Source organism: Xiphophorus maculatus, chromosome 5 (assembly GCF_002775205.1).
Source record: "Xiphophorus maculatus strain JP 163 A chromosome 5, X_maculatus-5.0-male, whole genome shotgun sequence".
In the NCBI taxonomy this organism is placed as follows: domain Eukaryota; kingdom Metazoa; phylum Chordata; class Actinopteri; order Cyprinodontiformes; family Poeciliidae; genus Xiphophorus; species Xiphophorus maculatus.
This window is the reverse complement of record NC_036447.1, coordinates 5,614,677-5,630,055: the sequence shown is the minus strand read 5'-3', so window position 1 is coordinate 5,630,055 and position 15,379 is coordinate 5,614,677. Positions and strand designations below refer to the sequence as shown.

General features: G+C 36.3%; 1 protein-coding gene across 11 annotated transcripts in view; it reads right to left on the bottom strand.

Annotated features, from left to right (window-relative positions):
• LOC102233011 (teneurin-3) overlaps nt 1-15,379 on the bottom strand; it is a 323,707-nt gene that overhangs the window by 294,454 nt on the left and 13,874 nt on the right. For 10 of the 11 annotated variants that reach the window (XM_023333406.1, XM_023333410.1, XM_023333409.1 and 7 more), the window contains exon 1: nt 6,236-6,928. The exons of the other annotated variant lie outside the window; for it this stretch is intronic. The gene's annotated coding sequence lies outside the window, so the exon portion shown is untranslated. Of the gene's footprint in view, nt 1-6,235; nt 6,929-15,379 lie in introns of those variants that run through there. 11 annotated transcript variants of the gene reach the window in all.

Here is a 15,379-nt window from a genome sequence, read left to right as displayed (position 1 = left end):
GTTCAGAAATGCAGAAGAAAATGTCAATTATATGTAAAATGTACTCAACTTTCTGCTTTTAAAACTCTTTAATAAAAGAAAAGAAAGGTATTCATCTGTAACATATAAGAACTCCTTTTTGTAGTATTCTGCCAATATGCAAGATCCAGTACAGCTATGCAGGCAGTCTTATCATGAAAGAAATGCAGATGCATGTAAACCACTTTGTTTTTTTTAAACACTTGACACTATCTTAAGCACTTTCACCTACTCAAAAAAAAAAAAAAACCCAACAATTACTTAGAACAGAAAAAAATACAATAAAAGTCCATAAATGTTCAGATGTTAAACTTCAACTTATTTTGTCTTATGTTTATCTCACATAAAAATTGTATCGTTTTTGATTTTCAGAAATCTTAAAACCCAAAATGATATAAATTATGATGATGATTTTTAAATAATTAAACAGAACAAAGGAATCAAATAAAGGTGGCGAGCCGGGATTTACATTCCAAGATTTCAATTCCCAAAAAACTAAAGCAGATTTGTTTTCTCCTTTTGCTTTTGTCATATGGACAACTACAGCATAAGACGACTCAAATGGTTTACATATCTGGAAGAAAAACAAAAGCTAACATTTTACATTAACCAGAAGAATTCAAAGTATCTAAAAGAGCTATGTTTTCTCATAACATTTCTTGTCCCTATTTTCCAAAGTGTGTGCACATCAAGACTATCTTCTTTGCTTGAATTTGTTTCCAGTCATTTCTAGACGTTCATGTGAAGCTTTCACAATAGTTGCTGCAATGCAAAAATGTAAACCTAAGAAAGATGGGAAGACGAAACCCTGCTTATTTTTAAATGTAGCAATACTCGTCGTTCTGTAGTTACGAAACGTGTTGAAAAAAGGGCTCAGCCTCTAAGAACTCTGCCGTGAACCAATCCTGTGACAGAACAAAAATTGCATTTCGGAGCAGCCAGCTGTAGCAGTCAAATTTCAAACAGCAAAGACGACGTGTGTGACGACGTGTGTTGAGATTCCTGGTAAGGTTTATTTTAAAATTTGCATTATGATGTAAACAGAAAGCTAGCATTCCATTTTAAAACCCAATCGGGGACTTATGTAAGAAAAACAAAACAGGACAGACCTGCTTAAGTTGTTGGGGTGAAGAACAAAAAAGAAAGGGCGCCACAGCTTGGAGCCACTTGGAGTGGTCCGAGGCGATAACACAGACAACTGAGGAGCAGATGGAAAATCCTGGGACATGCGCTAAAGGTTAAATCGGGTCACAATGTAGAATGTACTGGGGATTTAATAAAAAAAACAAAGGATGATGACAGTGTACAATATACCACATTCCAATATACCACATTCAAATTAAATGCAATAAAAAGCATACATGCTTTTTGTAAGGAAAATAGCTAAATCTGAACATACTGTTATCTACTCCTAATTTCTGCATATTATTTGTTTGTTTATTTTAGGAAGCTTATTAGCCATTTAAATTACCCATGGTTCAGACTAAGTACAATTTCCAATATTGGTTTCAATGTAATGAGAAAGAAAGCTTACTGCCAATCTGATATTCAAAGATATGTCCAAAATTTATTGCTAGATATACAAAACCAAATTACAGTTTGTCTGACAAACCTTGTAAAGATTAAGATTGGAAAACAAAAACATCATTACATTGTTTTATCATATTTAGCTCTGAAGACAGCATGTATTCCTTTAAATCTGGTGTCAATGAAAAGACGGTCAGACTGCTGTGTAAAGCCGTCTTCAGTAAAACTCTTCATGGGGTTATGGTCAGGACTCTGTGGACAGCAGTCCACGAATCAAATTAATTTTCTTTTCAGAACTATGACTGAATTATGAGATGCCTTCTTAAAAACATAAAAATGTTTAGATTTTACAAGCCGCAACTTATTATTAGTGTCCACCGTAATGAACAATAAATTTGTTAAAGATTTGAAAATTAAATGTATCTTCTTTCACAAAACCTTAATATTGGAAAGAAAAATGTAGAAAAACTGAACCTTTAATTTGAGTACATTTAATCTGTGTTGATTGCTATTTTCACAATTTTTCTACACCTGACAGCTAACTGAAGCTAAATTTTGTTTTTCTAAATTGAATTCATACTGTTTTAATATGAACAGTGTCTAGGAGCTTTGTAAATTGTAATCCATGTATCCACACACATACCCAATACATATATTATATATTTTCCCCACAGGTTTCACATAAGTTTAATTCCTTCCCTTCATGGATGCAGAGCTAAAAAATCTGGGGAGTTTCCTTTAGCTAACTGAACAGAGTATCTAATTGCTTAATAACAACACATAACCTAACTGTGAGTATAATAGAATAAAAAGCTGTAGTGGATTAATTTTGTTTCAGCGATCTGCTTCTGAACAAATTGTGAGAAAGGTCAAACATTGTGTTTCTACTAAATTTCAAGTAAAGATTCAAACACACTCACTGGCACAAATGTGGTCCTCTAATGCAGCGCTGCGCTGCTTTTATCACGCTCTGCAAGGTGAATGATCCCTGGTTAAAGTGTAAATGATGCACATTTCTCTCTTTCACTTCATACACACACAGGCAGAAGTCGGTAAATGCTCAGTTTAAAAATTGTAATTAGTTAAAACAAAGCAACAAATTAAAAAGAATACAGAAGCATTACAAATACCAAACCACTATATTACTAACAAAACTGTAAACAAACCCAGGCACAGAGACACGTACACACTGAGAGCTTTACAGTCTGATGGAGACAGAGGTCATGGAGTAGAAGATAGGACTGTACATATACAGCGATTCCAACTGGAAGCAAATGTACAATTGTAGGAAAAAAGGGCTGCTTAAATTGAATGCCTTTTGGGTTTTTTAGTGTGCACAGGTAAATAAGACATGTTGTGAAGCATTTTATAGCACACAAAAAATTAACAGGCAATAATACATCTCTGTGGGCCCTTTTCTGATTTATGCAGATGTTGATTTCTAATGTTAGGCTTTTTTTTTTTTAATTCTCACTTGATAATTACTTGCATAAAGTCTGTACATGATTTTTTTCTTCTTTTGGACCACATTAGTGAAACTACACAGTAAGGAAGGTAAAAAAAAAAAATGTAGAAACTGTATTCTCTTAAAAACATTTAGAGAAAATTAACACCAGCAACCACACGCACATCACACACTCGACACAGGACCAGGTTACAAAGAATTCTCTTCCTGTCACAAATCAACAAAAGCAAGTTACTTATATGATTACACAAAGCTCCTCATTTACATAAAACTAAACAGAAGAAGGTACCATACATTAATTTATCATTTCCTTATAAATCACGCTATGCTACTCAGAAAGACTCGATAAATTACAACAAAACCAATGTTAAAATTGCATCTGTGTTTAACATGTATTTAGATTTATAAAAAAATAAAAGTCACTGATTTCCAGTTTTATGTGTTAGATTATTCACTCATTCATTCATTTAAATTTGTTGGTTCATTTTTTGCCTGTTTCAAATATTTTATGTCTGAATAAATATGCTTGAATATGTCACCAGTTTAGTAAGAAAAATGGTCAAGTTGATAATTGTCTAATTTCGATCAACGCAGCAAAAATAGCAGCAGTCTTTTTTGCAGAAGCAAAAAAGTTGCATTAAATTCCCGAAGCAAGTGCGGAACAATTACCATATTTTGTGTGACAACAAGGACACAGGTCTAAAACACACACTTTCTATACACACTATGTTAAGAAATCCTGTATGGCAGAACATGCAAACTAACTTTACTGTGTGCAGAACATCCAGAAATATCCTGTGGGCAGGTCAGTCAACTGTGAAGTGAAAATAATGACCACGGACCACATTAGGGAAAATACACAGTAAGGAAGGTAAAAAACCAAAAAATCAGCTGAACTATTCTGTGAATAGCTGCATATTTGCAGGTGCAGGGAGGAAAGGAATACACAACTGGGAGTGAGCAGTAATGGTACTGCGCTCTCATTTGAGTGACTGAAACACTTTTAGGGTTCAGTGCAAAGGATACCAGGACATCTATTGGCATAAACTGCAAACTGCATCTAACAAATCAATCTCCGACCTTATCCGACCTCATCTGACCTCTGGCCTTATCTCACACATTTAAAAACTATTAATCCTACTGACATCTTTCAAATGCATTATTGTTTATTTTTGTAGCATTTATCATAAAGGCAACATTAAAATGTGGAAAAAGAATACCCACGAAAAAGAAACCTGTCTGTTTTATTTTAGTTAGGGCGAGATGAATGCTACAAACATATCAACCTGGGAAATAACATTTTTATTCAAACTTAAAGTAAAGGGGTGAGAAAAAGTTTGAACTCATATTTTTGGTTCTGTTTAAGATTTTCTGAACCCCAATGTGATGCGGAAACATGGCCATGAATTGAGCACTGCCAAATCTGGAGACTTTTCAAGTCTGATTTTACAAAACATACTGAAGAAAAACTATTTGAAAAAAAAAAACTGACCTGGTAAAGAAAATATCTATTTGTACAGCATGAGAAGAGAAGAAAACATTAACAGCAAAAAAAAAAAAAAGCAGTCAAAAGAGCTAAACATTTTCTTTTAAAAGCAAGTAAGAAACGCAGTTTCGGTAAGAAGCTTTTCATATACGAAGGCATCTGATAAAGGTAAATTGATTCTCTTTATTTTGTTTTTACAGCTGATATATATTGTAATGCTCAGAATTCATTATTAGCCCACTGAACTATAAAAATAAATCAGCTGAAATAAAGTTGGCTTTATTATGATATACCTAGATTTAAAATAATAATAATAATAAATTAACAAATGATGCAGTATCATTGAACTATAAAATGGATGCTAAAGGTGATAACTGAATTATTAGATAGCACCCCTTAATTGGGCATTGTTTGAAGTGTCTATTTTATTTTCACCACTTCACACTGAACCAATCCAGACACGAATGCAACTTGAAACACATGCAAAATTCCCAACGACCACATTATCTCACTTTTAGTTGCTTAAAAGTGGGTCGCAGGAGCCATTTCACCGTTTTTCATCATTCGTGTGAAGTAAAGAGGTAAACAACTGAACTTCCTCATGAATTCATCACTCACACTCATAGGGCAGATCAAACACAATCATTGGAACAATTAAGACTTTGGATTATTTGCATCAAAGTAAAAATCTGAAAAGCTACAAAGTCCTCAAGATTTCTTTCTGTCAAACACACCATAGTGAGTAACTAAGCATAAATGATGCCATTTCTAAGAGGGCTGCACCTAAGTAAAAATAAAAACCCCTTCTACCTAAAACCCCTGAGAAATGAGGGGTCTCTGGATAAAATACCAAATTGATGTTAGGAGAAGGTAAAACAGCAGATCACTACAAAAATGTACATTTTCCACGAATAAGGTATAGACTACACCATCTTTGAAAGTCAGGGGCAAATAGAGTAAGAGAGAGAGGGGATATGTGACATGCCAGGAGAGGCAAAGGCACTCAGAGTCTTTCATGCTGTTTTACATTTTCTGTGGTTTGCCATTTTAACCTTCCACTCCTTCACACACCGTACTCACTCACACAAAACCTCCAAGAACTTTCTCTCCTCAAAGTAAATGAAAACTGCTTTATTTTTACTGAGGCTTAATTTAAAATGACAATACCAACTGTGAAATAGGCTTAGCTTTAATTTTGTTTTTGTGACAAAAATAAATTGCGAGAGTCTTAGAAGAGGAGACTGAATCAATGGACATAAGAATGGCATGCTTTACATGCCAAAGTTTTAAAGTGGTTCTTGGTCGTAAAATCATTTAATTAAAATAAGACACCTAATTTTCAACATTTTGGGGGAAACTTCAGAGCACTTCAATCAAGAAATGGAAAAAAAAAAAAAAAAAAAAAAAAAAAACCCTGAAAACTTTTGGAGGAGGCTCCGCTGTCTTAATTGCTCCTTACAATGTGGAACACGGTAAGACCTAAAAGGTCATAATTATGCTGACCACGTCACACGATTTCATTTTTCCTCCGGTGTTATGTCAACATCTCTGACCAAAGTATTTGGATGTTAAAGAACGGCAACTATCTTTCATGGAAAAAGGTAACGTGGGGTTAACTCTAAAGGATGCAATCGTAATTTAAATAAATAAGCCGCAATTACATCCTGGAAACTGTAATGTCAAATGGGCTTTCTTCTAGTTTTCTTTTCCCCCCCTCATGTGTATCAGTGCGCTCCTACCTGCCAGTTGGTGCGGGAGTCCTCCGACCACAGCCGCTTCTTCTATTCCACTTTTAAACACGAACCAACTCTCTCCACTTCAGCCAGCTGCCGTTTCTCTTAGCAGTTCAACAAAAGATTGACAAACAAACAAAAATACATAAATGAATAAAACCAAAATGAACATTGAGGAAAATCTCCGCGCTGAGTCGCCTTTTCCGCCACTTTTATTGCGCTTCTGGACACATTACTCTCAGCTAGGAAAAATGAAAAAAAGAAGAAAAAACGAGCACGCTCCTCTCTTCCGTCATTGTTTTTAACTGTACCTATGTTTGTTTTAAAAACCAACGTCCAAGGCAGCGAGGCGCGCGCAGGTATGAGGACGCATGTGAACAAAGTGCCGCTTAGAAGGGCAGACGCACGGTTCGTCTGTCCAAGTGGCGATAAAACTAACATAGAGAAGACAGCTCTTCCATATTGTTTCTTCTCGGGACCAAGAAGGTGAAACCTCTTTTTTTATTTCCTCTGCTCCCTATTTTTCGTTCCAAAAAACCGGTCGCGCAGCACCTTCTGCACTTAGGCTTTCGCAGTACAAAGAGCAAAAAGACTCAGAAGGCAGAAGGGGGAGAGTTAGAGCGCGAGCTGTGCTCGAAGTGAGAAACTACAGTGTCCTGTGTTCTGGCGCTCGCGCTCAACTGGGAGCCGGCGCGAGCTCTCCTCCTCCCGGTGAAGGATGATGATGCGCTGCGCGACTCGGTAACGGTGTGCTGGGGATCCCCTGCTGCGTCCAATCCTGACGTCTTAACCGGTGCGCGGTTGAGCGAGTGAGCGAGCGAGCTCGTGGATGGAGATGGTTGTAGGGTGTCTAAGGGGTCAGCAATGACTTTGAACTGTGAGCTCTGACTATGACAAGTGACGAAGGAAGTGCGAGCAGCAGATGCCAAAACTGTTTTGGCAGGTGTAGGACAACATAGGTGTGCATACATAAATACACGCACACACACACACACACACACACACACACACCCCGCCCCCCCTATATCTATATCTATATATATATATATCTATCTATCTATCTATCTATCTATCTATCTATCTATCTATCTATCTATCTATCTATCTATATATATATATATATATATATATATATATATATATATATATATATATATAGATATATATATATATATATATATATATATTAGAAAACAACAATTTGGTTTTGTTTTTGCTTTTTCTGGAGGGAGGTGAGAGATAGAAGGTTTTGAATTAGAGTCAGAACATGAAATGATTTTATGACGCACATACTAAGCCTTGCGGATTTGATCAGAATAAGGAAGAGAGCATTAGTGTGCACACGCAAAAAGATGAGGTATGTACACTGTCATGGAAAGTATGACAAAGCATTTTACACACACACACACACACACCAATATATATATATATATATATATATATATATATATATATATATATATATATATATATATATATATATTGGTGTGTACCCAGTCACCAACAGAGTGGTGACTGGGTACACTGGATGGGGCTGAGAGTATTATTGTTGATTGGAGATAGTAAAGTCAATAACATAGATAGCTATTTAGTGGTAAGTTGCAAGGTGTGAACAGAATTCATCCTGAGATTCTAAAGGCTGTGGAAATGTTTTCCATGGAGCAGGACACCGTGGGGATCATAATAGTTTGATTCTTATTTCTACTAGTAGTTTTCTACTGTATACAGGGATATCTTGTTGCTGTCCAAACAAAGTAAGAGTTGTGCCCGGGAGAGTTTGTTTCAAGTTTGTGTTTGACCAGGAATGTCCTTTTTCCACAACTCTGTTTGTGGTGTTTATGGCCAGTAGCAGTATAGCTCTGAAGATGAGGATCTTTGGTTTAAGAACCTCATCTTTGCTTTTTTGTGTGTGTGTATGATGCAGTTCTGTTGGCGTTTTCATGCTATGACCTTCAGCAGGCACTGGTGTGGTTCGCAGCCAGGTGTGAAGTGGTCAGGTTGAAAATCAGTTCCAAAAATCAGTTCCCCTTTTTCTTTCTGTCCTTTATTTAACCAGGTAAAACTCCATTAAAACCCAGATTTTATGTTCCAAAGGGATCTGGTCAGAAATCTGGATACACAAAAGTAAAACAAATTAAAGCATATGGACAAGTTTAAAACAAATTTCAATACAGTTTAAAAGCAATGACACAAATTGCTAGAAACATGTCGCATGTTTTTAAGAACCGCTCAAAAAAATTCCAATGAAATAAGATTAGATGTCTTTAATTCAGACTGACCCCTAAGTCTGAGGCCGTTATTCTCAACCAGAAAAAGGTGTACTGCTCCTTCAAGGTTGCGGTGAAGTTTTTGCCACAAGTATCTCAGTGTTTGCATCAAATCGGGTGCTGCTCCGCTCTGGCACAGTGAAGTAGAGCGGCACTATTGAGAGCGTTATCTGGGTTTCTCTCTTGGACCCGTTACCCCTGCAACTCGATTTTGGATATGCACATGGATGGATGGATGGATGGATGGAGAGATCTAAGCATTTTTCTGACTATCTCCATAACTCATAAAAATACTTCACAACATAGACAAATAACATGGTCAACAAAAGTTAAAGTGCAAGAGCAAGAGTGGCATATGCATATGAAATAGAAGTGGAATGTGACAAAAGGAAATGCTTGGGTATGAAGTCAGACAGTAAATGAGCAAAGAGGCAAATTCAATGAGAGCAAAAGAAGAAAAATGTTTTTTTTCTTAACACATAATGTTTTAATAACAAACACATTTCCATCCCTTATATTTTGTTAGAACATAAACAGGGAAGTTTACTGTGTATAATGTTACCTAAGCCAAATCTTAGGTGGAAAAAAGTTTTCATCCATCCATTAGGTAAAGGTACCCAAATACTTTCTCATTTGGGGACAATGCGATATAGTCCAGAGCCAGTAGTGAGTTTTAATCCTTCAAATGAATACTGTGTCTACTAAGGCGCATGGAATGCATTATTAAAAAAATGATCACACCACCTCCTCACATTTACATCAAGGGTTTGTCCAGTCACTTTACGAAGGAAGCTCATTTCAACTGTCTCTATTTGCGATCTCATTTTTCCCCACCGTTCATCTTTTCCCACATTCACATGACAGGTGAGGGTTAGATCTAGAACATACATTGCCTGGTAAAAAAAAGAGAAAGGTTCACCCTTTTGCTGAGCTCTCTCTGCACCATGACAGGAGAGGAAGGTGTCCAAATCACTGCAAATGCTGTCACATTAATCCACCCACTCTCATGAACAAGTTCTGTTCTTCTCTGCAGCCTCAGATTGGTTTTCCTCTATTCTATGAAGTCTCTGGCAAAATAAACAGTTTTCAACCTCCTTAAAGCTCCTTTAAACAAACAGTTCAACCAACCCCTGGGTAAAATTTTACAAAAAAACATCTTAGTATTATTTTCACAAATTCTCTTACACCTGTAAGAAGAATAAGCAATTATTATTAAATGCATTTAATAAGTTGTTACAAAAGCTGAAAGCTTCTTTAGAGAAAGCAGGCAAGAAAGCGATTGATGCATACTATTTTATGACTCTTCACTGTCTTCTTTTCTTTTACTACCAACATAACAATCTACTTGTGTATTTGTAAGGGCAGTTTATATATTCTTCTAACAAATCTGTGCAACAAACAGAGCTGAGTGTATGTCCAACTTTTATTTGTTTTGCTTGTCCTCGTTAAATTATATGGAACAAGAAAAAGAGAGAATGGGAATTCTGGAACAGCATTAACTAATCATAATTACAACGCACAATGCACATAATATGACCATAATAATATGACCACATACAGTATGTAGACCACAGTAAATACTTCTTTTGAAAGATATTTTGACATCTCCCGAAGTAATCTAATTATGCCATTTTGTACATCAAATGAACTTCTTAAAGACCCCTTTCTTATTTGGTTTAAAGCGACTCACAGCGGAACAGTGGAGGGGCCGAAGAATCATATGTGGGTCTGAAGCCTAAATGTTCATATTATATATATATATATATATATATATATATATATAAAGAAAGAGAGAGAGAAGGTGTAGAGGATACATTGTAGGCTTGCTTGCATTCCCTTATCCATGCACACACGTTTGCCCATGCCAACACTGAGGCACCCACTGACACGCCACAGACAGTCTTGCTGACACAATGACACTCTTCATCTAGGGACATTCTCTAAGGAAAATCATGCAAATTTATTCATCCTTTGGGTCAAAAGAAAGAAAACTTAAGGCAAAGAAAGATAAAAGAGTTAAAGTAAGAAAAAATGGGGGGGAAAAATCAGGGCAAGCTATCAAGAAAGTGTGAATGAAAAACTGAAAACAGAATAATAAAACAGCGACAAAAAACAAACAAACCGAAGGACAGGCAGAGGAGAAGGCTATTGTCAGGACTTTTGGCCAGAGAGGAGCTGTCTGTGTATGAATACTCAAGAGACACTTTGACACACACACATTCACACACACCCACACACACACCCACACACAAAATGCACTCATGGCATGGCCTTTGGTCAGATGGTGTGCTTTGTAGCATAGAGCACAAGGACAGGTGTGTATTCAAGCAAAACCCTTCTCTGGGAGTCAGCGTGTGTCTTTGTGTGTGTGGTTATTATTCTACATGTGTGAGTTAAGAGTTAAAATTCAGACAAAGAATTGGGTGGATTAATTAACAATGCTGACTACAAAGAAAAAAGAGAGGTTGTAAAAGTCTCACTAATGGAACCTCAAGTTTTAGTCATTCAAACGAATAGAAAATCAAATTAATGCTCACAACAAAAATGCACTCATGGCATTCCTCTGCAGCATAGTTGCTCATTTCATCAATGCAGATGCAAATAAATTTGGTAAAAAAAAAAAAAAAAAGTTATTTTTTTTCCCCTCAATTATTTACTGGAGTTCAGTTTCACATTTTCAAACTAATAATCTACCAGCCTGTTTTCTGGTTCATTTATCCAGTGTGTTAAAAGAATCCCACGGCAATAAATAATTATTTTTAATCAATTTCTCCTCTGCAACTATTAGCTCTTGTACTGTAAATACTTTGTATGACCCTCTTATCAATAGGAGTGCACAAATGCTTCTCCTATAACATTTTATATAGTTGGAGCATATGAAAGATAGATTTTTGACCGTTCCTCTCTTGTTCACTCAGACTCTGGGGTTCTCTCTGATGTTTTTGTCTTGTATATCTTTTGAAGAGTCAAACTATATTTTTAGGAGTTCATATCTTGTTGCGCATTCTAATAAGATTCTCAAGGTCTTTGAAAAAGAAGTAAAACCTAGAATCACAAATCCTTCACCATATATAGTGGATATGAAGTGTTTTTTCTACATTTACAGCCTTAATTTTGTTAAAAAGTATTTTTCCTGACATGTCTCTCTAACAAATGGTTGGAATGTAGATAGCTTGTAATGGTTGCTATGGAGACTATGTGAGTCCAAGAGTCCACACTTTGCTGTGGTTCTCTAACAGTGAGCTCTGGACAAATTTTTACCTCCCATCATGCTCACTGTGCATGGTGGCAAGATAAATAGAGGTCTTCGAACCACCAGAGTGAAAAGGGGGCTAAAAGAGTGGACCTCTGTATCATGCCATGTTTATACCCCAGGGGAAAAGAAAGTCATTGATTAATTTTGAGAAAGTTTCTGGAAACTCTGTTTAACTTTAGAAAGTGTGAAGTAGAAAAAAGGCAGATGCTTTACATGCAAAAAAACAAACGAAAAACCCCTGTTATGTCTAGTAGTGATATTTGTTTTTCACACTGAACAAATGCATTAATCAACAGTGCCAATAGACATTGAAAAAACTACATTATATCCTTCTGATAAATTTAGACAAATATTTTTTTGTACATTTTTAACAAAGCATCCCATTTTTGACATGCAGCAGTTAGTATTCCAGTTAACCCTGGTTCTCTTCATTAAATGATTCCATTGGTTTTCTATGGCAGAACAATTCAGGAACCTATCAATGTTTTCATCATTAGGTTCTGTAGACTATATTTTATACTTAGAGGTGTGAGTGAATCATCTGTATGGAATGTGGATGTTACATTGTCGTAAGAGTGCAACAAAATAGCAAAACAAATTAAAAATTGTGACATTTGATGTATAAAAGCTGAACTAAAATCTTTCTTCTTCTGCCAGGTTAATTTGGGTTTTTCACCTGCACGTCTTTAAAGCTGATTTAAAGCACTCTACTGTATATAATACAGGTGTCCACAAGTCCAGTCCTCAACGGCTACCATCCTGCAACATTTAGATGCCTCAAACACACCTGGATCAAATAAGCTGCTCGTTACCAGCCTATTGTAGAGCTGAACGAATGCTGGTGAAAGAATTCAGACATTTTGGAGCAGAGATGCATCTAAAACTTGCATGACTGGACTTGAGTATTGGACATGGGGATCCCTGATATAGTATATAGCACAGACCCCCCTAAGCTGCACTTACCTATGATTATTATTTTTCTAATATTGTTCTGATCAAATGTCTTCCAAGGTTCTCAAGCCAAATGGCAGGCCTTTCTGGCAACAACAAACAGAAACATTACTTATTATTACATTCATATAAAGTACTTCTATGAACAACATATAAGACAGCCTGGATGTCTGCCTGTTGGATCACAGTTTAGGAGAAGTCAAGCCAAAAGTTACATTTCTAGCAGGAAGAATTTCAGGTAGAAACATTTGTCTGTCTGCTGAACAAGAGCACACACTCAAACAGTACAGCGTCAAGCCTAAGTGCTCAGGTGCCTTAAAGGAATGTACCACACACAAAAAAGCAGAGACACATTTGGAACCCCTCAGGAAAGGTGCTATGTCAGGCATGTTTCCCTTACACCGTTTCACCATAGCACCGTTATACCTACACACATAATACACAAATTCCCTATAGCAGATCACTTTACCGATGGATTCGGTGCATGCTAAATGCCAGATGAACCTTTCTGTACTTGCCTTGAGGGGTTCTAAAATGTGCTTTCTTGACTGAGTCTGTGTGAGTTTCTGCAGTTCAGGGACTGAGGTATAGGATTCCTACATCCAGACTAAAACCAGCATCCAGACGTTGTACTTTTTTTCTCAGCAAAACAAGCATTTTACTCAGAAGCAACGCCTGGCTTCTGGATGCAAAGAGAGCTGTCGGAAAAGCTCAACAAGTTTGCGTCCTGAACTGCTTGTTTTAATGATGACGGTTCTGAAAATCACCATAGCAATATTGATTATGTGTAAGGTGCTGTGAGACATGGCACATACACGGCTATTTATTGTAGACTTGGCATTGATTTTAGCTCAGGTGTATGAATCAGATATCAGAGGATATGAAAAGCATCTTCTGTGGTTAAGACTGGAGCCATGGATTTTACTGGTAATTAATACCAACAAAAAGGTAATATGGGTCTTTATTGTGGTATCTGCAAAGGGAAAAGACAGAATAAAATTGTCTTTGATCAGTCAAAGTAAAGATTACCTATAAATGACAGTTGATGCTTGATCACACTTAAATCCAGGGACAATAAATGACATCCTTAAATTAAGAATAAATGCATCCTGAATTAAACAGAAAACATCTAGGGTAAAAAATAAAAAATCAAAGAAATCACTTGAATAAGGCAAACTTGTACATCTTGAAATGGTGCTTCGTTGATTGAAATGTTTGTAACGTGAAGTGTCTGTTAGAGCCACTTTGTAATTAGTAGCAGATGTACTGAGTCGTATCAGGGTTAATAGTATCAGTTTGCAGTGGTTGCAAATGGTATCATATGCCCAGGACAAGCAATATGTCCAAATGTAGAAGAGCAGAGTCACACAGGTGAAAAGTTCACCTTGAGCTGAGTTTCAGCATTTAGGTTCTTGCTTTAGACTTTTTAAACCAGGTTTCTGTGACGTAGTTATCATTATTTGGTGTATTATTTGCATCAGACAAAGATTTTGCACATTTCATTAGCTGCAAATGAGAAATTAAAGTTCCAGAGGAGGGCTAAAAAAGTTTAGATTTCATGCAGATGTGACAACATTGTTTTAGTTCACTATGAACTTTACAGTTTGCTCAAGGTCATACAGAGAGACGTGTTATGTAAGGTGTGTTGTTTGTCTCTTTTTTCAACCACTTTACGTTCATGTTACCACACAAACGTCCATATGCAGAGGCTGAATCGACTGATTCTATGTCCACGCAGAGCTGAGTGGGATCAGACAACCTGGTGTTGGTCTGAAGAAAAAATGAGAAAATCTCAACATTTATTTCTTCCTATAAAGGCAAAAATTCTGGAAATACTTAGAATTTCAGGTGTATAATTAGAATATTGTAAAGACATTGCTATTTCACATTTTGAAGGATGTTTGCTGAGTATAAACTTAAGACATTTAGTGTGATGTGCTGCAGGCAGTTGAAATGAAGGTGAACCCCATGGTGAGATCCAAAGAACTCCACGAAGCCTTCTGATAGAAGGTTGCAGCAGATTATTGCTTTTGTAAGGCATTTTCATAGGTCAATAAAAAACTGAACTCAGTCATTCCACTGTTCAGAAAATAGTCTACAAGTGGAGAATATTTAAAAAAAAATCAACCCAATCCCTGGTTTAGCCCTCTTAGCAAGTTCTATCCGAAAACATACGACAAGATACAACAAGAAGTCTTCAAATAGCCTAAAATGTAATAGCTGAACTTACAGAAGTCTATGATGGATATGAAAACACATGCTTATATAGTCAGAAAAAGACTGTACTGGTTTAAGTTTCATTGGATTGGTCCAAGGAGGAAACCTTTAGTCTAATAAATACTGTAACAAAGCTACATTTTGCCAGAGAGAATTTAGAAGAGATCAGGACTTTGGACAGATGAGTCTAATATCTGGACACTGCGACAGAAAACAAGTTTGGCTTAATCTAAATGCAGCATTTTAGATAAAAAAACAAACAAACAAACAATCAAAAAACCCAACCAAGTGTGAATACAGACCTAAAAATGTCATGGTTTGGATTTACTGTACTACTGCAGGGCCTGGTAAACTTACCATCCTAGAGTTTAACATAAACTCTGCAATGTATCAGAGAATGCTCCAGACGAATCTGAGTCATCTAAAAATAAAATTAAACTAAACCATAACAACATGACA